The sequence below is a fragment of the Coregonus clupeaformis genome, chromosome 23 (genome assembly GCF_020615455.1).
Source record: "Coregonus clupeaformis isolate EN_2021a chromosome 23, ASM2061545v1, whole genome shotgun sequence".
Classification (NCBI taxonomy): domain Eukaryota; kingdom Metazoa; phylum Chordata; class Actinopteri; order Salmoniformes; family Salmonidae; genus Coregonus; species Coregonus clupeaformis.
In genome coordinates this window covers 21,828,659-21,856,308 of record NC_059214.1, presented here as the reverse complement: position 1 = coordinate 21,856,308, position 27,650 = coordinate 21,828,659, and the positions used below count along the sequence as shown (strand labels likewise).

The window sequence follows — 27,650 nt, the reverse complement described above, 5'->3', positions numbered from 1 at the left end:
CCCAAGGATGGGGTACCATAATGACGTCATCACCCCCATAGCGGGTTACGGTCACTGTGCTACCATGTGGCTGGAAGAATTTGTCTGACACCCTTTTTGTCTTCTCGTAAATAGCCTTTACAATTAGCAATTGTACAATTTAAAGCGTAGGTAGGTGTTGCGATTCGCCAACTCTTTGGTAAGTTTTTCAAGAAAATAACGTAGAAATGTAAAGATAGGATAGCTCCTGCAGCATGCACAAATATGCAACTTCATCGTTCATAGCCTCATAGCCAGCCCAGTATGCTATCCCTGCGAAAAGTCAGACGTTTTGATATCAAAACTTCCGCGTGAGATGATTGTAACAATATGGCTCAAAACAATGTAATAGATGTAAATGGCATTTGTAAAAATAAAAAAAAAGATTGTATCATGTGATCGTACTACTATCCCTTTAGTTTAATTTGAACAGTGGTGTATTTGCCAATAAAGCAGTTCACAAGTACATGCTTCCATTCAGTGTGCCTGACAAAAATATAGCCATGCTATACATAGCCATATTTCCTACAGACAGTCTATAATGAATACAGACCTTCTAGCGGGAAACGTTTCTGTAAGAACTGATAAATGTTCTTAATTTACCATGCTTCCCATGTGATTTTTGTTCTGCAGTAGTTTTCCAGCTCCAGCAGGAGGCGCCATATCCATACCTGAAAATCAGCACCCCAGAGCCTGACTGGCAGAGGTGAGTTGATTAACCTTCTCCCGAGGACATGCTCAACACAACAACTGTACTAAATAACTACAGGGGACATAAAATGTGTCAATAAGTCAGGTGTGATAGTTAATTGTGGTACTGCACAATTTTGGATGGATGTATCAACCTACTTATCAGTGCTGTGTTGTATTGAATTTGTTTATGTGTTTTAGGTTTATGCATCCAAAGCTCATATTGTCCTCAGCACAACAACAAGCCCTCACAGTGGCATCACAGCAGCTCTGATTTGGGCTAGCTTTGATTAGCGAATGATCACAGAGGGTTGAATTGTAAATGTTAATATGTAGGTCACCGTCACACAACTCTGATGAATAACAATTACTCCCTTTGCCTCTGTGTGGCTATTTAAAGGCTGTGACTGGCTAGCCTAGTTAGCACTCAGCATGGTTTATTTTAGATGCGATTATAAAATATATCAACAGAGTCAACAAAAGAGCACTAGCATATCAATAAAATATGTTCCATCGCCAAACCCCCCAAATGCAGATTATTAATTCTGATTGTTGCATTAATTAAAAACCTTGAGGTAATGGTGGTGCATTATTCATATTCTAATGATGTGAATGTTAATTTGCTGGAGGCTGCGACCATGAGAGCGGAGAGCATCCATGCCTAGCGTTCTCTTGTCAGGTTCTCATTGTGTTAGGAGGAAGCCTCTGCCTCTGCCTCAGACAGATGTGTCTGCTGTGGTGAGGATGGAGAGAAGCACTCACTCATTCTGTCTGTCAGAAAGACCACAGCCCAGACAGAATGGCTTGATTGTTTGTCAAAACCGCCGAAAACAAGTGGGCTGCACAAAGTGTATATTCATGTATATATATATACTCAACAAAGCACTGAATGATCTGTGGATATGTAGAAGTCAAGTAGCATCGGGGAAATAAGGGCCCCAAGCACAGAAATAAACAAGACCGATGTTAGTTGGGAAACAAAACCAGATCTCTCTGCCGTATCTGTCTTTGCCCCCTGAATAACTGAGAGGAGTGTTAATATATTGCTGATCGGCTGACAGGGAGAAGACTGGTCCTGCTGTTCCCGTAATTCGACAGGTATTACGCCATGGCCCTCAGTAGTCTGCCTCAGCAGATTGGGCGCTCACTTAATTAGGCAAGGATTAAGGGCCAAACAGCCTCATTTATGTGAATTGTATCATACATACAAGCTGTCCGCCTGCTTTTGGAGGGAGAATTAATTGTAAGTATTAAGAATCTCCAGGCTGCTCCATTAAAAATACTTGCTCTAGGCTTCTGGATTGAGGTTTCACACCAGAAAGCCCTATTCCCCTAGGAGGTGTGTGCTGTTTTTGTGTGCACAGACTTTAACCCTTTTTAATCCAAAGAAACCAAGATGAAACGGCTTGATTTACATTTAATTCAGAATATGCTAATACTGTATGCTAGTAGTGTCCCTGTCCAAACCTTCAGTACAAGACACAATGCACCTCACAGTACACCCCGATGATAACCTCCATTGTCATTTAAATTGGTTGCATATAATTTTTCCCCACAGATATTCCTCCCCCATCCAAAATCCATATATAATCATTGGTACTGGGGAAGTGTATTTTCCTTCCATATTACATAAAGCGGTAGCCAGTAATTATTTTCAGTTCAGTTACTACTAGGACATAATGTCAGACTGGATCTGCTTCCCCATAATCTTGATCAGAGAGCGATTGGGCATGGCGTCTGGCTTTATCACCCAGGACCTGCATCTATTTAATAGAATTACCCTGAGTGTATCAGCTCAGAGCTATATAACAGGCCAACCAGCAGTAGAGGCAATCCCCACTGGGCACGTACCCGGGCTGTGCTCTTCCCTGCAATCCATCCCCAGGGCATACTATCCCTGGCTGGAGGGTCTGCAGACATCACATACAGCTACACAGCCTCCAACCACATTTGCATAGAGATCTATTCATAGCATAGGACTAGCATGGTGGCACCTCTTGAGTTTTAATCCTCAACCTCACCTGAGGTGACGTTATTATTAGGTAATAACCTAATAGAAATGTTAAGGTCTGTTTGTATTGATAGAATACAGTACCTACTGACGTTGGCATCCAGAATAGGGACGGAAGCTATTATCTGCCCTGAGGCCTTGTTTTGTCCAGACCCTTCAGCACTTAGTAGAATCCATTATTAGAGGTAAATAGTCCAGATGCCCATGTTCTTAACGTCTTCAGAATTTAATTATTTAGATTATGGTAGGAAAAATAGCGCCAGACTTTGTTTTGATACTTTTTTTCAGAGAATAAGCTATAGGCTGTCACTTCCCTATCATACTCTGCTTTAACCCCAAACAGAAAATGACTAATAGATGACTGTGCTTCAGTTGAATTATAATTTTCATTCCGAACTGCATTTATAAACGGTCTCATAATTGAAAACTGTGATAACCGTCCATACATTGAAGAGTTAATTAACCTCACCTTGCCTTAGTTCACATGCTCACAACAGGGAATCTAGAGTAAAATGCTGATTAGTGCAACGCCATATTGAACGTTTAGATACTTTAGCAAACTCATGAGAATCTTAGCATCGATGTCTTATCACATTGTAGCTGACAGAATTGAAGGATGAAGTTCACACATTTCAATGGATTTAGTGGGGATAATGTCATAGCCATGTAGTTTCAGGTTATTGTGTGTCAAGCCTCCCCATGGATATCTCCTCCTGGTTCTTGCCTACAATTAACCTTTATGGTGTTATTACTCTGTTTCTTCCCTTCACTGTAATTATTTTACTCATTTCTATTACCATATCTCATCTTGTTTCTTTGAACATTCCTTGAATATTGTAAATGTATGCTGGACTATTTCTCATTGTTTGTATAGTATGACGTTGAGCTAGAAGATATCTTGATTATTGATATGTGTCCTGATTCTTGAGGACTGGGTTTTATTAATTCTCTCAAACTAATTCTCTCAAACTATTTTGTTGAGCAAGCATATTATGTCCTCTTTTAATTCAGTTTCAGTTTGTAATTTAATCCGTAACATATAAGATCCTTCCAGGTTAAAACTGTGAGGAGTCAACAAATCTCCTCCTTTGGAGACCTCTCTTTTTTATTTAGTCAGTAGGACTAAAGCCATGTTTATAAAGATTGCTTTATGCACTTTAATTTGGTAGAGGAAATGTCTTCATTTGAGATCATTTCCTACAGAAAACAAGGCTTTGATTGTGCGCTATGTTAGAAGCCAACAACCACCAGCATGGCCTTGACATTGACATGCATTATCGTGATGGCCCGTCTCCTCCTCCTCATGTCCCCTCCTGCTCCCTGCTCTGGCCATTGTTACAGATTGCTCCTATATCATTGCAGGCACAGTTGCTTTGATTTATTGGCCCTGCAGCAGTCTTGATTCCCCTCATTAGCTTGTTCATTACCCTTTCGGTCATTTCATTGCATGCCTTATTGTACGTCAAGGGCTCTTATCGAGCCGATGCCGGGAGTGCTTGTGTGTGGCCACTGGGATAGATACCTCGCCCTCACATTTTTTATCCACTGGTTGTAATTACTTTTTAGATATAGAACTGCATTGATTCGACAGTTACACTGAAACTGACTGATGGAGAAAATGATGGTTTTTTTCACTAATAGGATATATTACCCATATCTAATGAATAAAGAGAGTGGTATCTTCATTATTTGGAGGCTGCTGTTGTAGGCTACTGCAGGTTTGTCCTGTGGGTTGTTTGTGCAGCTCAGTTCCAACCCCCTCCATGATCCCATCAACCATAACCAGCTCAGTCAAACCCCCTCAATATTCATTTAGCTAATCGTTTGCAGTAGGGCCTAGTATGGACATGGGGGAGGGGCTGTCTGTTGTGAATGCAAAGCAAGCAGCTTTCAACACATCTTCAAATGACCTAATGCCTCTTTACTCTATCCCTGTTCTCTATTCATGGAGCTCACTGATTACCAACAGCAACACCCAGACAACCATCTCAAGGTTAAATGCAAGGTCCTGTCTGCGTTGTTTTCAGCATTCTAACACACTGCTCTTCATCTGAAATCCTTCTTTGTTTAGTTGACCTCTACAGCATTTTTTGTACAGGGCTTTTTCACAGTATTTTACTTTGTTCCTTCCTTCACTGGGTCCTCCCTGTTGGCCAGCACGATGTTAATGGGTTCAGCTCATTTGCATCAGGATGTTGTGTGGTCAGTAGCTCATAAGGGTAATGTGTTCATTCAGCTCTCTTGGTGGTCTCATAGATAGGAAGACATCAGCGTTATCTAAAAGAAGACTATCTTCTTTTGTCTATTTCTCTGGATTGATTTTAGAACCAACCTTCATTCTCATCAACAGAATAAGTTGAATCTGTTCAATGTTTTTTGTCTAGTGTTTAGGCTAGATGGTCATTCGTCACACATCAACACAAGTTACGCAACCCTCTTGATGTGTGAAATGATGTGGGCTTGACAAATACGCCGCTTTCAAAATGGAGGGGATGTTGAATATCAAGCCTTGTCAACGGTTGTTATGCGGTGTGAGTCATAGGCTGCATCATCCACCTCTCACTTCTATTTTTGGTGGTCATTTGTGTTGAAAATGCCAGTGGTTTTGGACAGACTGCTGGGTTATTTGCAAAAATAACAAAGTATTTGTAAGAATTGGTTTTTAATAAATTCTCCACTTTTTTATTTGTACACTAGTCTCTTTATTTGAGGTTTCCATCAATCTGCCAAGTTGGTTTATTAAAACCAGAATTAGCCTAATGTAGATTTTGTAAATGTGTTCAAGATGCACACAATTTGACAGAATTTGTTCTGTCTGGGTGAGCTGAGCTCTCGCTCCCAGACCCAATTTCTCCAACAATTAAGCTAAAGGTTGTGCTTGGAGGACTTAATGGGATTAGAGAAAGGGCTCTTAACTCAGGATTTAACTATAAACATTTTAAGACCAGCGTTGACTTAATGAGGGCTCCTCTCATTGCACATGAAGGGAGCGGGACTTGTGTGTTCCTAAGACGACGCCAGGGACCGTGAGGTCACTGCTATTAGTGCCTCTAGTAAAGTCAGCCGTATGTTTCTCCTGCTCCCAGACGGTGTTATGGGGTTCACATTAGAAGCCATAGGCTCCTGCTCCCAGACAGTGTTATGGGGTTCACATTAGAAGCCATAGGCTCTTAGGCCTGCAGCATATCTCGCTCTGGTACCTGGGTATTGAGGACCCAGACATTGGATACAATACTATTGAGTCAATTTAACCACAGAGGGCTGAGACCATGGCAGTGCTGGATGAGTTGGTCTCCTCTCCACAAATGGAGAGTGAGGACTGCTGTCTTGATCCATGCTCTGATTTGGTCTCTAAAGTGAATAAACATTGAGTTCAAGCTAAAGCTGGGTGATATGGACAAAAATCCATATCACGATAAAGTGACTGAATTATCACGATAACGATAAATTGAATGATACATTTATAACATTAAACATTTGGTATTTTGTAGCTCAGTTGGTAGGGCATGGTGCTTGTAATGCCAGGATAGTGGGTTCGATTCCCGGAACCACCCATACGTAAAATGTATGCATGCAGGACTGTAATTCGCGTTGGATAAAAGCGTCTGCTAAATGGCAATAGTGCATTCGGAAAGTATTCAGACCCCTTGACTTTTTCCACATTTTGTTACGTTACAGCCTTATTCTAAAATGGATTAAATAGTTTTTTTCCCTCATCAATCTACACACAATACCCCATAATGAAAAATCTTCTCTGCAGATCCTCTCAAGATCTGTCTAGTTGGATGGAGAGCGACACTGCACAGCTATTTTCAGGTCTCTCCAGAGATGTTCGATCGGGTTCAAGTCCGGACTCTGGCTGGGCCACTCAAGGACATTCAGAGACTTGTCCCGAAGCCACTCCTGTACTGGAGCTCTAGTTCAAGCTCCAGTACATGTGACTTAGTGATATAATATAATAATAATATGCCATTTAGCAGACGCTTTTATCCAAAGCGACTTACAGTCATGTGTGCATACATTTTTGTGTATGGGTGGTCCCGGGGATCGAACCCACTACCCTGGCGTTACAAGCGCCGTGCTCTACCAGCTGAGCTACAGAGGACCACATGTGATAGTAGTTGAGTTAAAACAGGGTGGTTTACAGCACTTGCTTTGTAACTGCAGTTAGTGTACCATGGCCCATCAAATATGTACACAACACATGAGGCTTTAGATCACAATATTGATCAGTTCTGAGAGAGAATGGCTGAGTGTATGGCCTGGGTAATATGATATAGGCCTGTATGCTGCTGTCATAACCTCCAATGGATAGTGTTGCACTTTGCTTTCATTTGCCCCAGCTGTAGGATAGCGCACACAGGGCCTCAGCAAGAGACCAAGTTATTTATTCTCAGACCAGCCACTCTTTGGCAGCTTGAGTGCTGTTGTCAAGAATGTGCCTCTCCTGGTTCCCTGTGTAGGTGAAGTCCTCATTTTCAATGCTATTGAGAGCTGTCCTCATGGCCCTCACCTTATGTGTGCCCATCAACCCCATCTACTAGCACATAGCCTCCACTTGCCTCCACAGGGAGGCTGTGCTGAAGAGACACATTTACATTTTACATTTTAGTCATTTAGCTGACGCTCTTATCCAGAGCTCCTTACAGGAGCAATTAGGGTTAAGTGCCATGCTCAAGGGCACATCAACAAATGTTTCACTGGGATTCGAACCAGCAACCTTTCGGTTAATGGCCCAACGCTCTTAACCGCTAGACACGTGTCCACCCTCAGAGAGCTCCCAGACCACTCAGAGAGCTCCCAGATGGGAGGAAGCCAGTGGCAGAGGAGGCTGGCCTGTGCTCCACTTCATCCCTCGTTACTTAATGATAATGAATTCAGGAAAAGGCTAATTGCCCTTTAAATGTCCCTTTCCTGCTTATAACATTTTAGCATCATACTGTTCAGTGTTGGTGCTTTATACATAAACCTGCCTGGTTGTTGGGTATATTGCAGATTGCTTTGAATGTTATCTGTATGCATGGAGTTGACTTTATTTTTTATATACAGATGCTGACATGCAATAATACTTTGTGATAACAGAAGTGACCTGTTCCTGCAGAGTTGGTTACACCAAGATCACCTGTTCTCTGAAAAGCTATTTTGTTTTAAGTGACGTCAATAAGATTACATATTTTGAAATACCCTCTTCAGTAAACTTCTCATGGCATCAAATGACTCTTAGGTTAGGCTAAAGGGGAAATGGATTTCTCATGACAATAACAAGTAACAAGCAAACGAGTCACTATGTGGTGGTTTCTCTTCTTCTATCAGAAAGGGGTAATGTGTGTCTATCACTCAAAGATCTGAGGAGGTCAGGAGATAATATGTTATTTATAGCATTTTCTAAGTTCTGTAACTGTTGCTTTTATCTAAAGCTTCTATACTCTATAGGCCAGGAGCTGCAAATCTCTTGTCATGTTATGAAATCCAAATAGTATCGCTGTCTTTGGTTCACTTGTCTTGATTACTGCACACATTTTAGAATAATTTCAGAATCTGTGTTGTTAAGGATCAGTTAGCCTAATCTTCTAGCAATTTGTTGCACTATCTAGTTCATTGTGGCTGGTTTTCAATTGTGTGCTTGGATTAGAAATGGCTACAGTCTATCGCATGCATCTGCAGATGTATCTCTTGGCACACAGCAGTCACTATCATGGCAGGTATCAGTGTCAATATGGTACATTTAGGATTTAGGATTACATTTCGCAAACTGCAAACTCCTAGGTTTATAAGGAATAATTTATTTTAGATAAAAAAGGACAGTAAGGGCAGTTAGTCCTTTTGTATAAGCTAGTAAATTGACCAGTTGTCTTCCCTAATGTCCCAACTCCAATCTGTGGTCAAGATTGCAATCTAGTGTGGATTGTTCCGACTGATTAGCAGCCATGCAGCTGTTCACATTCACGTCTGGTGTCTGCCAATTTATTAATCAGGGAAACAAAGACACAATAATCACTGTTTTAACAATCAGCCATTACATTAAGTGAAATGATTGCTTCTAGAAATTATTCAACCTTTTAGAGACATGGAAACATCCCCCTGGTGTCAGCAATATTTGCATTTCATGTTATTGGAGATGTTATATTGAATGTAACCATTTAATAGCTAACTGGTGCCTATGTCATTATTCTTAGATGTGGGGCTTTTGCAGCTGTGACTAGGCAGTAATGGAAGAACCTTATGCCTAACTGAGGATGAAAATATAACCAATAAGAAGGAGAAAGGAGCGTATAGAATCTAGAATCTAATAATACAAGATTTCTGATGGACAGAGGTACAATATTGTGACGGGATATTGCAAGTCACAGGGTAAATTCCTTTGGATGTTTTCTATGGAATTCTTTGCATAGGCCTTGTTGTGGGTCACAGATCATCTGAGGTGGTTCAAGGTGAGTGTGAGAGGATAGGGATGTTCTGTTGAAGCTTCTGTGTAAATGAAATGGCCTCTCTGTGGGTTTGACCAGGAAGGTGGTATGTTTCTGGAGTCTAATATCTTAAAGCCCTTGTAATTAGAAATGAAAATATCAAAGCCTTTAGTCTCTGACAGTTCTGTCAGGCCGGGACTCTGGCTCTGTACACACTGATATTGTCACAAGGTTATTGAGAATATAGTCCATTGCAAACAGACCAAATGTCACCGCTATGTTCTGACCAGAAAAGCAATAACAGGGGATTAGGTGAGTGTCCATCTTAGTCTTGCTTACCACACCGAGGAGATGTCTGTTTTTCTGCACAGCACACAGCACCCGAGGCCACGGTCTCTCATAGTCTTCCAGGCATAATATAAAGGCAAGGCTCTAGGCTGGCCTCTCGTCATCAAATTCTGACCCATGTTGGAATGTAAAGGGATCTGGGTTATATTGTTAGTCATATGGGGGTCTGTGTTAGTGAGGTCAAAAACATAAAGGTACAGAGGCACGTTCTCCTGTGTGGCCTCACGCTGGGTTAAGCACCTTCACTCTCCAGGACTGGGAGAAATTGGTATTAATTAGAAAGCCTTTCTCCTTGCCCATAAACTGGAACCATGTTTCAGGAAATTTGAAAAGTGAGAAAGTAGCATTGATTTTATGGTCGGAATAAAAGAGTGCATTTGTTGAATCCCTGTGCAGAATGAAACAACAACTGCCATTGTTATTTATCCCCATTAGGTATAGCACATGTTGTGATCCTTATATACCTCTGAAGTATTTTAATATGTCATGTGTCCTGTTATGTTATGTTAAAATAACAAGGCATTTAGGCCGTTCCGCAAGGGATAGCCATTTAGTTGTGCGTTACAAGTTATTGTCCAAACTGTTACACAATATCAACAGTTTTGTTAGCTCGCATTATGCAGGATTGCAATGACTCCAGGCACTACTCCTTTAAATAATGTTAAATAATGCTGGGTCCAGATCACAAGACCACTAGGACAAGCCAGTGTGTGTGTTAGTGGTTGTGTCATAGGGTTGTGTATTCATCCAGTGGAGACAATGACAGTAAATGAGCCCTGGCTCCCAGTAAGACAGTTAAAGGAAAAACAAATTTTTCTCACAATTGACTGTCAGCCAAGGAAGAGCAGGGCAACGGAATTACACAGTGGAGAGATTGTCCTTGTTTAACAGCCCAAGATGAACTTATGTCGTAACTGACCATCGCGAATGGCTCTGAAAACAATTGAGAGACGAGAGTTGGGTCCAAGAAATTCCTTACTGCTGACTTGCTGCCACAACGAACTTGCCTCAGTGTGAGTTGGGTAATCTTGCTATAGCTGCATAGAGCCACCATGCACAACGCCCAAAACAATGCAGTTCTGACATTTGGCTGTATGCATGATTTAGAAAATCCATTGAGATACAGCCATGGTCATTTGAAATGGTTGGCTACAGAACATGGGTGATATATTTGATTGGGTTGTATGATATTGTACTGTGTGTTAACTGTGTATTGCCCATACTTTCTCTATTATCCAATTGGTTGTAGTGCTGACGGCTACTTAGGTAAACCAGGCTGACGTTAGTAGAGAGCTGAGGAGGACAGATGTAGTTTCTCTTTGTTGTGGACAGGGAGGCTGGGAATTCTCAAATACTTGTGTGTCTGGAAAATTCCTCAGGAAGAGTTGAACTGGAATTCCTGCCTTTCCATACCATCTCTTTCTTTACCAGATTGTCCTATTCCTCAATGCTCAGTACAGTCTGTTTTTCTTAAACATGTTGGTATGTTTTTTTCTTCTCCTTATGGTGCGTTAACGTAGCTGGATGCCATTCTGCCTTTGATATGCTAACAAGCAGACAACATGGAGACATCATCATCCTGAGACATGAGATGGCCAGCTGTCCACCAGCCTGTCTTTTATTTGTCAATCTGAATGATTTGATATTCCTGGCCTGGTGCCTGTTGGTTGGAACACTGCCTCAAGCCAAACAACACATACAGGTCTCCCAGTAGTTTTAAATGTATTCTGAACAGCAACATATGCCACTGATAAACAACAATGGATGCCACTTCTTCGATGATAGCTGTATGCTTGCGGTAGATTGCTTGATTATTGCATATCAACAGCGATAATGGCACTAATATTTACTGTGCTTGATTCATCTTTGAATACGTAATTATGCTTTGTTTTCCTCCTGGAATAGACTAGGGCTTTGCGAGTGTGAGGCATACTTCCGTTATACAAATTCACTCAAGTGTTTCTGTTGCTGAGGATGTAATATCCGTTCAGTGTATGAAATTCACAGATTGAATTATTCAAACATTAGTAGCTCTGAAGCGTACATTAACTTGGTCCCCTGGCGGGACTGGCAGGCTTATTTCAGTAAACAAGATAAGCGCTGGTGTATGGAGTAAGTGGAGAAACACCAGTGCTGTTCCCATGGGAACCTTATACTCCTGAACAGATGTTGTTCCAGCCAACCAAACGTGATAAACCCCAATATGGCCAGTACAGTACAGTACTCCACTGGTCTACATCCTGTAGTGCACAGACACAGCAGTCAGACATCTCAGTACTGTACTGGCCGTTTCAAAAGGCGGTCTTTTCTTCATTTCATACATTTTGAAATTGTCTTTGTTTGAATATTATCTAAAGAATGTGAACTCAACATAATATATTATTTTTGTTTGTGATTATAGATTATATAGTGATGGGCAATTCCAGGGTAACAGAATTAGGCTTTGACTCAGATTTTTCACTTTAAAATATATGTCAAACAAAAACCATTGATTTCAAAGTTTAACAAACCATACAACTCTATGCTCAATGACTACTGAAATGTACACAGAACATTTCACAAGAACATGTTTACTGGAAGAACTGTGCAGATGCAAAGTTTGGTAACAGAATTACAGTAGAATTTCTCTCCCTTTTCTATGCGAACATGTTTTCCAAAAACTCTGCTCCGAAATAAGATTAAAAGATGTCTGCAGAAAGAATGGGGTGTCAGCTATGACATGACACTTTGAGTTTGAAAAAATCTATTTTGGTTATTGGACTACAGTAGGTGAAGTGGATTTAAATCCGTTAACGGAATTACGGTAACAGAATAACATCATGGGTCCCTGATCTGTACTATACAGAATTGCATAATTATGCATAATATCATTCTCTTCATGGTGATGTATTCTGAATAGATACACAAAGGTAGAAATATGCAATATCATTCTTTTGCATATTTGGGTATTATTCTACACACTGGCTATTATTGTAATGAGCTCCGCCCCCAAACAAGACCACATTTTGTTGGTCCAGACCAGACCAAATCTGAAACAATCATAGATGTCTATATTTCACAGCACAGTACAGCACAGTAAAGCACAGAAGAGTAGAGTTCAGTACAATAAAGTAGATATGTACAGTACAGTAGAGTACAGTACAATACAATACAGTACAATGTACTGAGTACATTATACTGTACTCTAGAGTGCTCTACTGTACTGAACTCTACTGTACAGTACAGTATAAAACTATACTGTACTCTACTTAATTGTTCTGTACTGTACTATACTGTTCTCTACTGTGCTCTACTGTACTGTACTGTACTGTTCTGTCTAAACTTGTGAAACATAGATGTCTATGATTGGTTCAGATTTGGTCCGGCCAGGGCGGACTGACCAAATTTCAACTACTTTTCAGCATCCATGGACGTCTGGTGTCGGTCGGTGCTTAGTGGGTGAGGATGCTTGTTACAGTAAATGGAAAGAGGGTAGGTGGTAGGTGTCATGGTAGGTGTCAGTAAGAGCCGGGAGAGGTGACATTAATTGGAGAGAGAGAGGGAAAAGAGAGAGAGAGCGGCAGAGAGAGGGAGAGGGAGAGAGAGAGGTAGGGGTTGTCCAGACTGTTTTCACACTCTTGCTTTGACGACCAGACGAAAGAAAGAGAAAGAAAAAACAGTTATGAGCTGAACATAACAGTATGCCAGTGGAAGGGAGGACAGTAGCAGGTGACCCAACTGTGGTTTGTGACTACTATGATTTTCCATTGTAGCAAATTCAATTGCAGTAATTACGTTTCTGATTCTTCAGTAGTTACCTCTTTACTTCAACATTATTGTGTTTTGATGTACTTCTAATACCGTTTGACTTTTTCTGCTAGATGTTGTCTAAGACTCCTTTTCCATCTGTTTGACCAGAAATCAAAGCCTTTGCTTATTCCTAATTTTTAGGATAGGAAATGGTTGAAAAAATGTATATATGCCTTCATTAAAAGTAAAAATATAGACTCTTAGCTTTCATTTGACATCCAATTTGATATGCTCCTATGAACTTCACGTTTGTGCTCATGGGTCCCTTTAAATGGAAATCCCCTGATTCATCACGTTCTTTCCTAGCTTTGAGTTGGTGAGCTCTCTGATTCTTTACAATTGAATGCACTTCTTGTCTCTATGTGAAAATGGCCACGCAGCCTACAGAAGCATTGTCAGCGCTATCGCTTATGAAACGTTCCATGTAACTTGAATGTGTTGCCTCGCAGAGAGCTGCTGCTGTGAGAACTTCTCTGTGGTCATGCGGGGGATGGTTATACAGGTAGCACAGTTGCACAACCACAGAACACTGAGAGAGATGGACAGAGTGGCCGCAACAAATGCAGGTATTAATACTAGGCCGGTGTGTACGGTACTGCATGATCTGTGAACTTCTCAACCAATGCTCTCTGTAGTCCCTCCCTGCTATCCTTCATCAGTTTCATGAAGAGAAATCAAAAGAGGTTATCTGATTACTGGGATTAGATACATTTAAATCTGTGGACAATGTATTCGATTGCTTTTTGGAGAGGATTAATGTTGCTAGCGTATGCTGATCATCATCCGTTCTTCAGTCAGAGACAGAGCATTGTTGTCCTAATGTTAGACCTGGATAAAGATAGTATTTTACGCAGGACATAGTAGACGTTTGACCAGAGAATGGTCAGTCTAAGTTTACATTTGCTGGTTACAAACTCCCCTCAATTTAACATATTTAATGAGATCGACAAGTCATTCTTATCAAGGTTGACTGGTACAGTATCTCTAATATAACCAAATGAACATGTGTTTTGAGTTGATGTAAGGTCATCGTTTGTTGAGGAGAGAGAGATTGTATATCCCTATACCCCACATATCAGTGGATTAACACACAGTACAGTACCTATGCATCCCATAAGCCGCGTGGATGTGTCCTTGTATAACCTTGCTGTGTGGAATCCAATGTGGATGGCAAAGTGTGATAGCTGCACAACATACATCACTGTCGAGGCAACAGACAAAGTCACAGCCAGGTAATCTATTTGTCTTGGTGTGAATGGTTTGTCTTTTTTGCAAGGCAAGCAAAAATTGTGAGATTTTCAGCCACAGTACCATTTCTCGGGGAAAGGTTGCCCAAGCCACTGCTGTAATGATATCAATAGTGAACTCTAGTCTTCCCCTCTATGGAAGCTCTCAATGACATGTGGGGGGATGCATAATGAGCAGGTACAGTAGGGATGGTTCCATTCTATTGCCAGATTTCAGTGGATCGTTCTCTTGCAAAGCTTGCAATCCTATGCCCCTCAGTCCATTAGCCATTAGGCCATAGTTGATTCCAGCCATCACAGTTCCTAATGAGGACATTAATTATGGAAAAAAATGTATAACCCCCAATTTGGAGTGGTACTAGTCTGGGTACCAGTCTGCTTAGCTATCATTCCACTCATTGCCACTCCTGTCATGCTAAACACTCTTTGTCATATCATGTTGACTACAAGGAGTGGAATGTTAGCTAAACAGACTGTTCCCCAGCCTGGTCTCATAGACTAGACGTAACATAATAAATGTAAATCCGGGACACTCAAATTAGTATGATACGTTACGTTTAGTATGGTTACCTAAGACAAATGGTTACTTACGGCAAAAAAACGAAAGTAATGTCATTGGTCGGGGTGGATGGGTGGGCGTATAACACGAACGTCTAGCAACCCAAAGGTTGCGAGTTTGAATCTCATCACAGACGACTTTAGCATTTTAGCTAATTAGCAACTTTTCAACTACTCAATTGAGCTTCCAAGATGGCATAGCAGTGCTGTCGTGTACTCTGTAGTGTGTCCGTGTATATAGCCTGTTTTTTGTTTTTTTGTCTCTTTCGTATATATTTCTCAATCACACTTTTCATCCTTCAACTAAATACACTTTCCTGCAACCCGCCTCACCCAATGTGGAACGGATTCTATTATTTATTTTATATTTTTATCCAGAACCTCCAGTTGAAACTATCCAGCTAGCCAGCTAACTAGCTAACTAGCTACTTGCTATTAGCCACCGTTAGCGGTTTTCACCATTGTCCGTGGCCTGCACTACCTACCAGCCAGCTCTAGCCTGGACTATTATCAAATCAAATCAAATCAATCAATCAATCAATTTTATTTTATATAGCCCTTCTTACATCAGCTAATATCTCGAAGTGCTGTACAGAAACCCAGCCTAAAACCCCAAACAGCTAGTAATGCAGGTGTAGAAGCACGGTGGCTAGGAAAAACTCCCTAGAAAGGTGAAAACCTAGGAAGAAACCTAGAGAGGAACCAGGCTATGAGGGGTGGCCAGTCCTCTTCTGGCTGTGCCGGGTGAAGATTATAACAGAACCATGCCAAGATGTTCAAAAATGTTCATAAGTGACAAGCATGGTCAAATAATAATCAGGAATAAATCTCAGTTGGCTTTTCATAGCCGATCATTAAGAGTTGAAAACAGCAGGTCTGGGACAGGTCAAATCAAATCAAATTTTATTGGTCACATGCGCCGAATACAACAGGTGCAGACATTACAGTGAAATGCTTGCTTACTTACAGCCCTTAACCAATAGTGCATTTATTTTTAACAAAAAAAGTAAAAATAAAACAACAACAAAAAAAGTGATGAGAAAAAAAGAGCAGAAGTAAAATAAAATAACAGTAGGGAGGCTATATATACAGGGGGGTACCGGTGCAGAGTCAATGTGCGGGGGCACCGGCTAGTTGAGATAGTTGAAGTAATATGTACATGTGGGTAGAGTTAAAGTGACTATGCATAAATAATTAACAGAGTAGCAGCAGCGTAAAAAGGATGGGCCCATGGGGCGGCGCAAAAATTGGCCCAGCGTCGTCCAGGGTAGGGGAGGGAATGGCCGGCAGGGATGTAGCTCAGTTGGTAGAGCATGGCATTTGCAATGCCAGGGTTGTGGGTTAGATTCCCACGGGGGGCCAGTATGAGAAAAAAAAAAAAAAAAATGTATTCACTCACTAACTGTAAGTCGCTCTGGATAAGAGCGTCTGCTAAATGACTAAAATGTAAAATGTAAAAATGGGGGGCAGTGCAAATAGTCCGGGTAGCCATGATTAGCTGTTCAGGAGTCTTATGGCTTGGGGGTAGAAGCTGTTGAGAAGTCTTTTGGACCTAGACTTGGCACTCCGGTACCGCTTGCTGTGCGGTAGCAGGGAGAACAGTCTATGACTAGGGTGGCTGGAGTCTTTGACAATTTTGAGGGCCTTCCTCTGACACCGCCTGGTATAGAGGTCCTGGATGGCAGGAAGCTTGGCCCCAGTGATGTACTGGGCCGTACGCACTACCCTCTGTAGTGCCTTGCGGTCGGAGGCCAAGCAGTTGCCATACCAGGCGGTGATGCAACCAGTCAGGATGCTCTCGATGGTGCAGCTGTAGAATTTTTGAGGATCTGAGGACCCATGCCAAATCTTTTCAGTCTCCTGAGGGGGAATAGGCTTTGTCGTGCCCTCTTCACGACTGTCTTGGTGTGTTTGGACCATGATAGTTCGTTGGTGATGTGGACACCAAGGAACTTGAAGCTCTCAACCTGTTCCACTACAGCCCCGTCGATGAGAATGGGGGCGTGCTCAGTCCTCTTTTTTTTCCTGTAGTCCACAATCATCTCCTTTGTCTTGGTCACGTTGAGGGAGAGGTTGTTGTCCTGGCACCACACGGCCAGGTCTCTGACCTCCTCCCTATAGGCTGTTTCATCGTTGTCGGTGATCAGGCCTACCACTGTTGTGTCGTCGGCAAACTTAATGATGGTGTTGGAGTCGTGCCTGGCCATGCAGTCATGGGTGAACAGAGAGTACAGGAGGGGACTGAGCACGCACCCCTGAGGGGCCCCCGTGTTGAGGATCAGTGTGGCAGATGTGTTGAGGATCAGTGTGGCAGATGTGTTGTTACCTACCCTTACCACCTGGGGGCGGCCCGTCAGGAAGTCCAGGATCCAGTTGCAGAGGGAGGTGTTTAGTCCCAGGATCCTTAGCTTAGTGATGAGCTTAGAGGGCACTATGGTGTTGAATGCTGAGCTGTAGTCAATGAATAGCATTCTCACGTAGGTGTTCCTCTTGTCCAGGTGGGAAAGGGCAGTGTGGAGTGCAATAGAGATTGCATCATCTGTGGATCTGTTGGGGCGGTATGCAAATTGGAGTGGGTCTAGGGTTTCTGGGATAATGCTGTTGATGTGAGCCATGACCAGCCTTTCAAAGCACTTCATGGCTACAGACGTCAGTGCTACGGGTCGGTAGTCATTTATGCAGGTTAGCTTAGAGTCCTTGGGCACGGGGACTATGGTGGTCTGCTTGAAACATGTTGGTATTACAGACTCAGTCAGGGACATGTTGAAAATGTCAGTGAAGACACATGCCAGTTGGTCAGCACATGCTCGGAGTACACGTCCTGGTAATCCGTCTGGCCCTGCGGCCTTGTGAATGTTGACCTGCTTAAAAGTCTTACTCACATCGGCTACGGAGAGCGTGATCACATAGTCATCCGGGAACAGCTGGTGCTCTCATGCATGCTTCAGTGTTGCTTGCCTCGAGCGAGCATAGAAGTGGTTTAGCTCGTCTGGTAGGCTTGTGTCACTGGGCAGCTCGCGGCTGTGCTTCCCTTTGTAGTCTGTAATAGTTTTCAAGCCCTGCCACATCCGACGAGCGTCAGAGCCAGTGTAGTACGATTCAATCTTAGCCCTGTATTGACTCTTTGCCTGTTTGATGGTTCGTCGGAGGGCATAGCGGGATTTCTTATAAGCGTCCGGGTTAGAGTCCCGTTCCTTGAAAGCGGCAGCTCTACCCTTTAGCTCAGTGCGGATGTTTCCTGTAATCCATGGCTTCTGGTTGGGGTATGTACGTACGGTCACTGTGGGGACGACATCATCGATGCACTTATTGATGAAGCCAGTGACTGATGTGGTGTACTCCTCAATGCTGTCTGAAGAATCCCGGAACATGTTCCAGTCTGTGCTAGCAAAACAGTCCTGTAGCTTAGCATCTGCGTCATCTGACCACTTTTTTATTAACCGAGTCACTGGTGCTTCCTGCTTTAGTTTTTGCTTATAAGCAGGAATCAGGAGGATAGAGTTATGGTCAGATTTGCCAAATGGAGGGCGAGGGAGAGCTTTGTATGCGTCTCTGTGTGTGGAGTAAAGGTGGTCTAGAGTTTTTTTGAAACATAGGATATTACAGTTTTTAATGTCCCGTTGGTAGGATAACCGTAATCTTAGGTCATCCAATTTGTTATCCAATGATTGAAGATTGGCTAATAGGATTGATGGAAGAGGCAGTTTACTCGCTCGCCGTCGGATCCTTACAAGGCACCCCGATCTACATCCACGATATCTCCGTCTCTTCCTCACGCGAATGACGGGGATTTGGGTCTTGTCGGGTGTCTGTATGATATCCTTCGCGGCCGCCTCGTTGAAGAAAAAATCTTCGTCCAATACGAGGTGAGTAATCGCTGTCCTGATATCCAGAAGCTCTTTTTGGTTATAAGAGACGATGGCAGAAACATTATATACAAAATAAATTACAAATAACGCGGAAAAACACACATAATAGTACAAATGGTTAGAGGGCTGTAAAACGGCAGCCATCTTCTCCGGCGCTGTTATTCTGTTATTATCGGCCAGTCTGCACTGTCTGCACAGCGCGCTATCGACCAATATTATATCGGATTTTCTGCCGGAATCACTGAATCACTGGACCTTAACACCGGATCATCGCGACTAGCTAGCTGCAACCGAATGGATGTTGTTGGCTAATCACCACCGCCCCCGAAGCAAGCACCTGTCAGCCTTGAGCTAGCCTCGAGCCAGGCCCATCTCCCGGCTATCTACCTCTCTGTCAACCGGACTGGACCTCCTAGTGTCGACACGGAGCCCCGCCGATCCATCACGACTGGTCTGCCGACATAATTGTCTGATGTGGTTTCAACAGGCTTCCCGTTGCGACGACCACAAAGATCCATCTGTTAGCCCCGGCCCACTAGCACACGCAATCAACAGCTGTGCTTCCTGCTCGCCTTTGCTGTAGCAGCCATTCAAACTGCTCCCGGTCTCACCTATTGCGGTTCACTGGATCTTATGATCACTCAGCTGCACATCTGATGCTTGCTGGACTGTTCCTTTACACAGTACCCCCATCCTGTTTATCTGTCCTGTTTATCTGTTTAGCTTCAGCCCAAACTTTTGTCGCCATTACCAGTTGTTATCTTAGCTCTCTCAAAAAACACCTGTGATTGCTTTATGCCTCTCTCCCATGTCAATATGCCTTGCCTATTGCTGTTCCGGCTAGTTCTTATTATACAATTTCACTGTAGAGCCCCCAGTCCCGCTCAACCAGCCTCAGAGAGCTCCTTTGTCCCACCCTCCATACACGCGGAGACCGGCTCAATCGGTGCCTCCAGTGATGCTATCTCGTTCATCGTTACCCAACGCTTAGGTTTACTTCCACTGTACTCATATCCTTCCATATCCTTATCTGTACATAATGCCCTGAATCTATTCTACAATGCCCGGAAATCGGCCCCTTTTATTCTCTGTACCCAACGCACTAGAAGACCAGTTCTTAAAGTTCACTCATACTTCCCAGGCGCTATCATTTGTTGACTTCTGTAACCGTAAAAGCTTTGTTTTTTTGCATGTTAACATCAGAAGCCTCCTCCCTAAGTTTGAGTTACTCACTGCGTTAGCACACTCCGCCAAACCTGATGTTCTAGCAGTGTCTGAATCCTGGCTTAGGAAGACCACCAAAAACTCTGAAATGTCCATCCCCAACTACAACATTTTCCGTCTAGATAAAACTGCCAAAGGGGGCGGTGTTGCAATCTACTGTAGAGATCTATCATACTATCCAGGTCTGTGCCCAAACAGTTTGAGCTTCTACTTTAAAAAATCCACCTTTCCAGAAATAAGTCTATCACTGTTGCCGTTTGCTACAGACCCCCCTAGCCCCCAGCTGTGCCCTGGACACCATATGTGATTTGATTGCCCCCCATCTATCCTTAGAGTTCGTACTGCTTGGTGACCTAAACTGGGATATGCTTAACACCCCGGCCGTCCTACAATCTAAACTAGATGCTCTCAATCTCACACAAATTGTCACGACCTCCGCAGAGGCTGCCTCCTCTCCTTGTTCGAGCAGGTTTCGGCGTTCGTCGTCACAGGCTTACTAGCTACTGCCGATCCCATTCTCATCACTCAACTTGTCATGTCTTGTCTTGTCAATCACACACAGCTGGTGCTCATTCCCCTAATTAGTATGTGTATAAGTGTTCCCTCTGTTACCCTTGTCTTTGTGAGTGATTGTGTCATTGTGAGAGCGAGTAGCTCGGTTGAGCTACTCTTCCATTTGTTATTGCCAAGGTGGAATATTTCCCTTGTGATAGTTTCGTATTGATGCTGGGTGCGTTTTATTTATGTAAACGGAATAAACTCTGGACTTCTGTGTTTTACCTTCTGCGCCTGACTCCTTCATTCACACCTCATCACACAAATTATCAAGAAACCTACCAGGTACAACCCTAAATTCGTAAACATGGGCACCTTCATAGATATCATTGTGACTAATTTACCCTCTAAATACACCTCCGCTGTCTTCAACCAGGATCTCAGCGATCACTGCCTCATTGCCTGCGTCCGTAATGGGTCCGCGGTCAAACGACCACCCCTCATCACTGTCAAACGCTCCCTAAAACACTTCTGCGAGCAGGGCTTTCTAATTGACCTGGCCCGGGTATCCTGGATGGATATTGACCTCATTCTGTCAGTAGAGGATGCCTGGTTGTTCTTTAAAAGTGCTTTCCTCTCCATCTTAAATAAGCATGCCTCATTCAAAAAATTCAGAACTAAGAACAGATATAGCCCCTGGTTCACCCCAGACTTGACTGCCCTTGACCAGCACAAAAACATCCTGTGGCGTAATGCATTAGCATCGAACAGCCCCCGCGATATGCAACTTTTCAGGGAAGTCAGGAACCAATATACACAATCAGTTAGGAAAGCAAAGGCTAGCTTTTTCAAACAGAAATTTGCATCCTGTAGCACTAACTCCAAAAAGTTTTGGGACACTGTAAAGTCCATGGAGAATAAGAACACCTCCTCCCAGCTGCCCACTGCACTGAGGCTAGGAAACACTGTCACCACCGATAAATCTACGATAATCGAGAATTTCAATAAGCATTTTGCTACGGGTGGCCATGCTTTCCACCTGGCTACCCCTACCCCGGCCACCAGCTCTGCCCCCTCCGCTGCAACTTGCCCATGCCCCCCCGCTTCTCCTTCACCCAAATTCAGATAGCTGATGTTCTGAAAGAGCTGCAAAATCTGGACTCCTACAAATCAGCTGGGCTAGACAATCTGGACCCTTTCTTTCTAAAATTAGCCGGCGGAATTGTAGCAACCCCTATTACTAGCCTGTTCAACCTCTCTTTCGTATCATCTGAGATCCCCAAAGATTGGAAAGCTGCCGAGGTCATCCCCCTCTTCAAAGGGGACACTCTAGATCCAAACTGTTACAGACCTATATCCATCCTGCCCTGCCTTTCGAAAGTATTTGAAAGCCAAGTTAACAAACAGATCACAGTCCATTTGGAATCCCGCCGTACCTTCTCCGCTATGCAATCTGGTTTCCGAGCTGGTCATGGGTGCACCTCAGCCACGCTAAAGGTCCTAAACGATATTATAACCACGATCGATAAAAGACAGTACTGTGCAGCCATCTTCATCGACCTGGCCAAGGCTTTCGACTCTGTCAATCACCGCATTCTTATTGGCAGACTAAATAGCCTTGGTTTCTCAAATGACTGCCTCGCCTGGTTCACCAGCTACTTCTCAGATAGAGTTTAGTGTGTCAAATCGGAGGGCCTGTTGTCTGGACCCCTGGCAGTCTCTATGGGGGTGCCACAGAGTTCAATTCTCGGGCCAACTCTATTCTCTGTGTATATCAATTATGTCGATCTTGCTGCTGGTGACTCTCAGATCCACTCTACGCAGACAACACAATTTTGTATACATCTGGCCCTTCATTGGACACTGTGTTAACAAACCTCCAAACGAGCTTCAATGCCATACAACACTCCTTCCGTAGCCTCTAACTGCTCTTAAACGCTAGTAAAACTAAATGCATGCTTTTCAATCGAACGCTGCTTGCACCCCGCCTGCCCGACTAGAATCACTACTCTCGGCGGATCTGACGTAGAATACCTAGGTGTCTGGTTAGACCGTAAACTCTCCTTCCAGACTCACATTAAGCATCTCCAATTCAAAGTTAAATCTAGAATCAGCTTCCTATTTCACAACAAAGCCTCCTTCACTCATGCTGCCAAACATGCCCTCGTAAAACTGACTATCCTACCGATCCTTGACATCGGCGATGTCATTTACAAAATAGCCTCCAACACTCTACTCAGCAAATTGGATGTAGTCTATCACAGTGCCATCCATTTTGTCACCAAAGCTCCATATACTACCCACCATTGTGACCTGTATGCTCTCGTTGGCTGGCCCTCACTACATATTCGTCGCCAAACCTACTGGCTCCAGGTAATCTATAAATCACTGCTAGGCAAATCCCCGCCTTATCTTAGCTCATTGGTCACCATAGCAACACCCACCCGTAGTATGCGCTCCAGCAGGTATATCTCACTGGTCATCCCCAAAGCCAACACCTCCTTTGGCCACCATTCCTTCCAGTTCTCTGCTGCTAATGACTGGAATGAACTGCAAAAATCTCAAGCTGGAGACTCTTATCTCCCTCACTAACTTTAAGCATCAGTTGTCAGAGCAGCTTACCGATCACTGCACCTGTACACAGCCATTCTGTAATTAGCCCACCCAACTACCTCTTCCCCATATTGTTATTTATTTTGCTCATTTGCACCCCAGTATCTCTATTTGCACATTTTCTTCTGCACATCTATCACTCCAGTGTTAATACTAAATTGTAATTATTTTGCACTATGGCCTATTTATTGCCTTACCTCCATAACTTACTACATTTGCACACACTGTATATATATTTTCTATTGTGTTATTGACTGTAGGTTTTGTTTTATCCCATGTGTAACTCTGTGTTGTTGTTGTTTTTATCGCACTGCTTTGCTTTATCTTGGCCAGGTCGCAGTTGTAAATGAGAACTTGTTCTCAACTGGCTTACCTGGTTAAATAAAGGTGAAGTAAAAAAATAAAACAAATAGCTACTTTACAACTACTTAGCATGTTAGCTAACCCTTCCCCTAACCCTAACCTTAACCCTTTTAGCTAACCTTCCCCTAACCCTTTAACCTAACTCCTAAACTTAACCCTAACCTTAACCCTAACCCCAACACCTAACCTAGCTAACGTTGGCAAACTAGCTACCTAGCTAGATTCGTAACATATCATACGTTTATCAAATTCGTAACATATAATACGAATTGTAACATACTGTATCATACGGAAAATGGTGATGGACATCCACAAATTAATACATACCATATGAAACTTAACATATCATACTAAATGGAGTGTCTCAGATTTACGTACAGAATAATACGAAATTGTCACGTCCTCTCCCGCTCCCCCTCTCCGGCGCTCAACGTCGCCGGTCTACTAACCACCGGTCCTAGCAACCCATCCTGACGCACACCTGGCAACCTTCATTACGCCCACCTGCGCCTCCACACGGCCCTTTCCCACCTGGACAAAAGGAACACCTATGTGAGAATGCTGTTCATTGACTACAGCTCAGCGTTCAACACCATAGTGCCCACAAAGATCATCACTAAGCTAAGGACCCTGGGACTAAACACCTCCCTCTGCAACTGGATCCTGGACTTCCTGACGGGCCGCCCCCAGGTGGTAAGGGTAGGCAACAACACATCTGCCACGCTGATCCTCAACACGGGGGCCCCTCAGGGGTGCGTGCTTAGTCCCCTTCTGTACTCCCTGTTCACCCACGACTGCGTGGCCAAACACGACTCGAACACCATCATTAAGTTTGCTGACGACACAACAGTGGTAGGCCTGATCACCGACAACAATGAGACAGCCTATAGGGAGGAGGTCAGAGACCTGGCAGTGTTGTGCCAGGACAACAACCTCTCCCTCAATGTGAGCAAGACAAAGGAGATGATTGTGGATTACAGGAAAACGAGGGCCGAACAGGCCCCCATTATCATCGACAGGGCTGTAGTGGAGCGGGTTGAGAGTTTCAAGTTCCTTGGTGTCCACATCACCAACAAACTATCATGGTCCAAACACATCAAGACAGTTGTGAAGAGGGCACGACAACACCTTTTCCCCCTCAGGAGACTGAAAAGATTTGGCATGGGTCCCCAGATCCTCAGAAAGTTCTACAGCTGCACCATCGAGAGCATCCTGGCCGGTTGCATCACCACCTGTCAAAGACTCCAGTTACCCAAGTCATAGACTGTTCTCTCTGCTACCGCATGGCAAGCGGTACCGGAGCCCCAAGTCTAGGACCAAAAGGCTCCTTAACAGCTTCTACCCCCAAGCCATAAGACTGCTGAACAATTAATCAAATGGCCACCCGGACTATTTACATTGACCCCCCTATTTGTTTTTACACTGCTGCTACTCGCTGTTTATTATCAATGCATAGTCACTTTACTCCTACCTATATGTACAAATTACCTCAACTAACCTGTACCCCCGCACATTGTTATTTTATTTTGCTACTTTTTATTATTTTTGACCTTAGTTTATTTAGTAAATATTTTCTTAACTCTTTCTTGAACTGCATTGTTGGTTAAGGGCTTGTAAGTTAGCATTTCACGGTAAGGTGAATACACCTGTTGTATTTGGCGCATGTGACAAATAAAATATGATTTGATATTCCCGTCTGATGGTTCACCACTGTTATGGTTGTTCTGGACAGATTCTCAAAATCCTGCCGTTTTATCCCTCTCTCTGGTCTCCCTACCGCTCTCCAGGTCGCTGAGGCACTGTTTCAGCAGGTCTTCCGGCACTATGGCCTTCCGGAGAATATCGTCTCAGACCGTGGTCCCCAATTCACGTCACGTGTATGGAGAGCCTTCATGGAGAAGCTGGGGGTCACGGTCAGCCTCACATCCAGGTACCGACCTCAGTCCCACGGGCTGAACAGGTGGAGAGGACCAACCAGGAGCTGGGGAGGTTCCTGAGGAGTCACTGTCAGGACCGGAAGAGGAAGTGGGCCCGGTTTCTCCCCTGGGCGGAGTACGCCCAGAACTCACTTCATCACTCCTCCACCGTGTTGTCTCCCTTCCAGTGCATCCTGGGGTACCAGCCGGCCCTGGCTCCGTGGACCCACTCCCGCTACCCCTCTCTAGCGCTCAACGTCGCCGGTCTACTAACCACCGGTCCTGGCATCCCATCCTGACGCACACCTGGCAACCTTCATTATGCCCACCTGCGCCTCATTAGGCACACCTGGACTTCATCACTTCCCTGATTACTTCCCCTTTATATAGCACTCTGTTGTGATCACCCACCAGGCAATATTGTTTATGTTTCCATGTTTAAATGCTTTTCTTGTTTTGTATCGTTCAATGTTCTTCGTCATTAAACTCACTAACTGCACTTGCTTCCTGACTCCCTACTTCTACTTTACAGAAATGCTCTGAGACCAGGTTGGGTTCCCAGGCTAGAGTGGTACAGCTATTTATGAAACACTGTATTGAGAACTGTAGACTATCAGACATCCACTCTTCCCTTAGGGTTGTTAGGACCTGCTTTAAATGTTGAGCCTTTTTCTTTTTTTGGGACATTTGGCCAATTCTGGACTGCCCTAGTTATAATGGGATCAATCAACTGACCTCACAAAGAGCCTTCTCATAATCCATTATTAGAATGATCCTGCTCATCTGATTAGAACATGATTATGTATCACAGATTACTTAATCAGTTATGTAACGCTCCGAATGATCCTTGGTTCTGTTCAAGGCTGAGGAGAGATGTACAATTGTTCTCTCAGCCTCAGTCTTGTTCAACCTTCCTCTAGTGTGAATCCATCCTGCTACTGCCAGCACCACTCCTCCTCCTCATTTACATACAGTAATACCTTTTTAAGAACATACTTAATAAGTATCTAGATAATTAACTCCGCTAAAATGCTAATTTTTAGCAATGGCTTTAACCCCTAATCTATGCTCTCAAAGTAAGACATTGATTTCCCAGTTAATTGTCTATGAAGTTGTGCCCAGTAAGAGTTTATGACCTGAACATGAGAGAGAAACCCTGTCCACTTTAATAGCCCATTTGTGATGGTGCTAGGCCAGAGAAGTGCATTAAGAGAACATGACATTATATAACAACCTTGCTGTCCGCCACAGACAACTTTTATTACTTAACCTCTATCCCAACTCACAAATAGTTTACTGTTCATTTTGTGAAGAGAATATTATGAATGAGAATATTAAGAAACATGTTTGTCTGTACATTTTGTATTAGTGCAACAAAAAATCCAAAAGAATTTCAATCCAACAGAAATGTATTTTCTATTTGCGTGACATGTATTTCTAGAGACTCCACACAAAATGCTTGTTGTTGGATGGTTGTAAAGAAATCTTGTTTAGACCACATCAGAGACATCATCAGAGACATGGCAGGTGCATTCGGAGACAAATGAACCCAGATGCCCAGACTTGCCCAGACTTGCCCAGATGGACACGTGTCTAGATGGAGAAGCAAAAGGTATTAAGTTAACTGCTTTTGCATCCGTCCTTTCTTCAAGAGGCCCAACTTGGGACATGTTTGAGAAACGAGTCCCGTCAATCAGTGTCAATTAGAGGAGCGTTCAAAGTAAGGCCACATCCTGGGTGTCAGATGCTCTCTCCATACTTAACAGCAGGCAACATAATTACTCTGCACAGCCTCCTAAAGAACCCAAGGTCTGTGAGGGTGGACGGCTGCATATGAAAGGCCTGGGCCCCCTTTCATCTGCCTCTCACATGTAGCTATCTACCTCCTGAAGAGAGAGGGTTCCACAGTGTGCAAGAGGAGCGCTCCATTGGAAGCCTCTGTTTCATGTTTTTCATGTCCAGGCTAAGTCCCTCTCAGTTATGCACACAGCAGTTATGCGATGCCATTTTACATTTACATTTTTTACATTTTAGTCATTTAGCAGACGCTCTTATCCAGAGCGACTTACAGTTAGTGAGTGCATACATTATATATATATATT

The 27,650-nt window shown here is 43.4% G+C and overlaps 1 long non-coding RNA gene across 1 annotated transcript; it reads left to right on the top strand.

The window, feature by feature from the left end:
• The first annotated feature begins 54 nt into the window (after positions 1-54).
• Positions 55-26,018, top strand: LOC121536255. The gene is made up of 3 exons (XR_005994840.1): positions 55-178; positions 652-724; positions 25,420-26,018. It is a non-coding gene; the product is annotated as an uncharacterized LOC121536255 (long non-coding RNA).
• Positions 26,019-27,650: the final 1,632 nt, after the last annotated feature.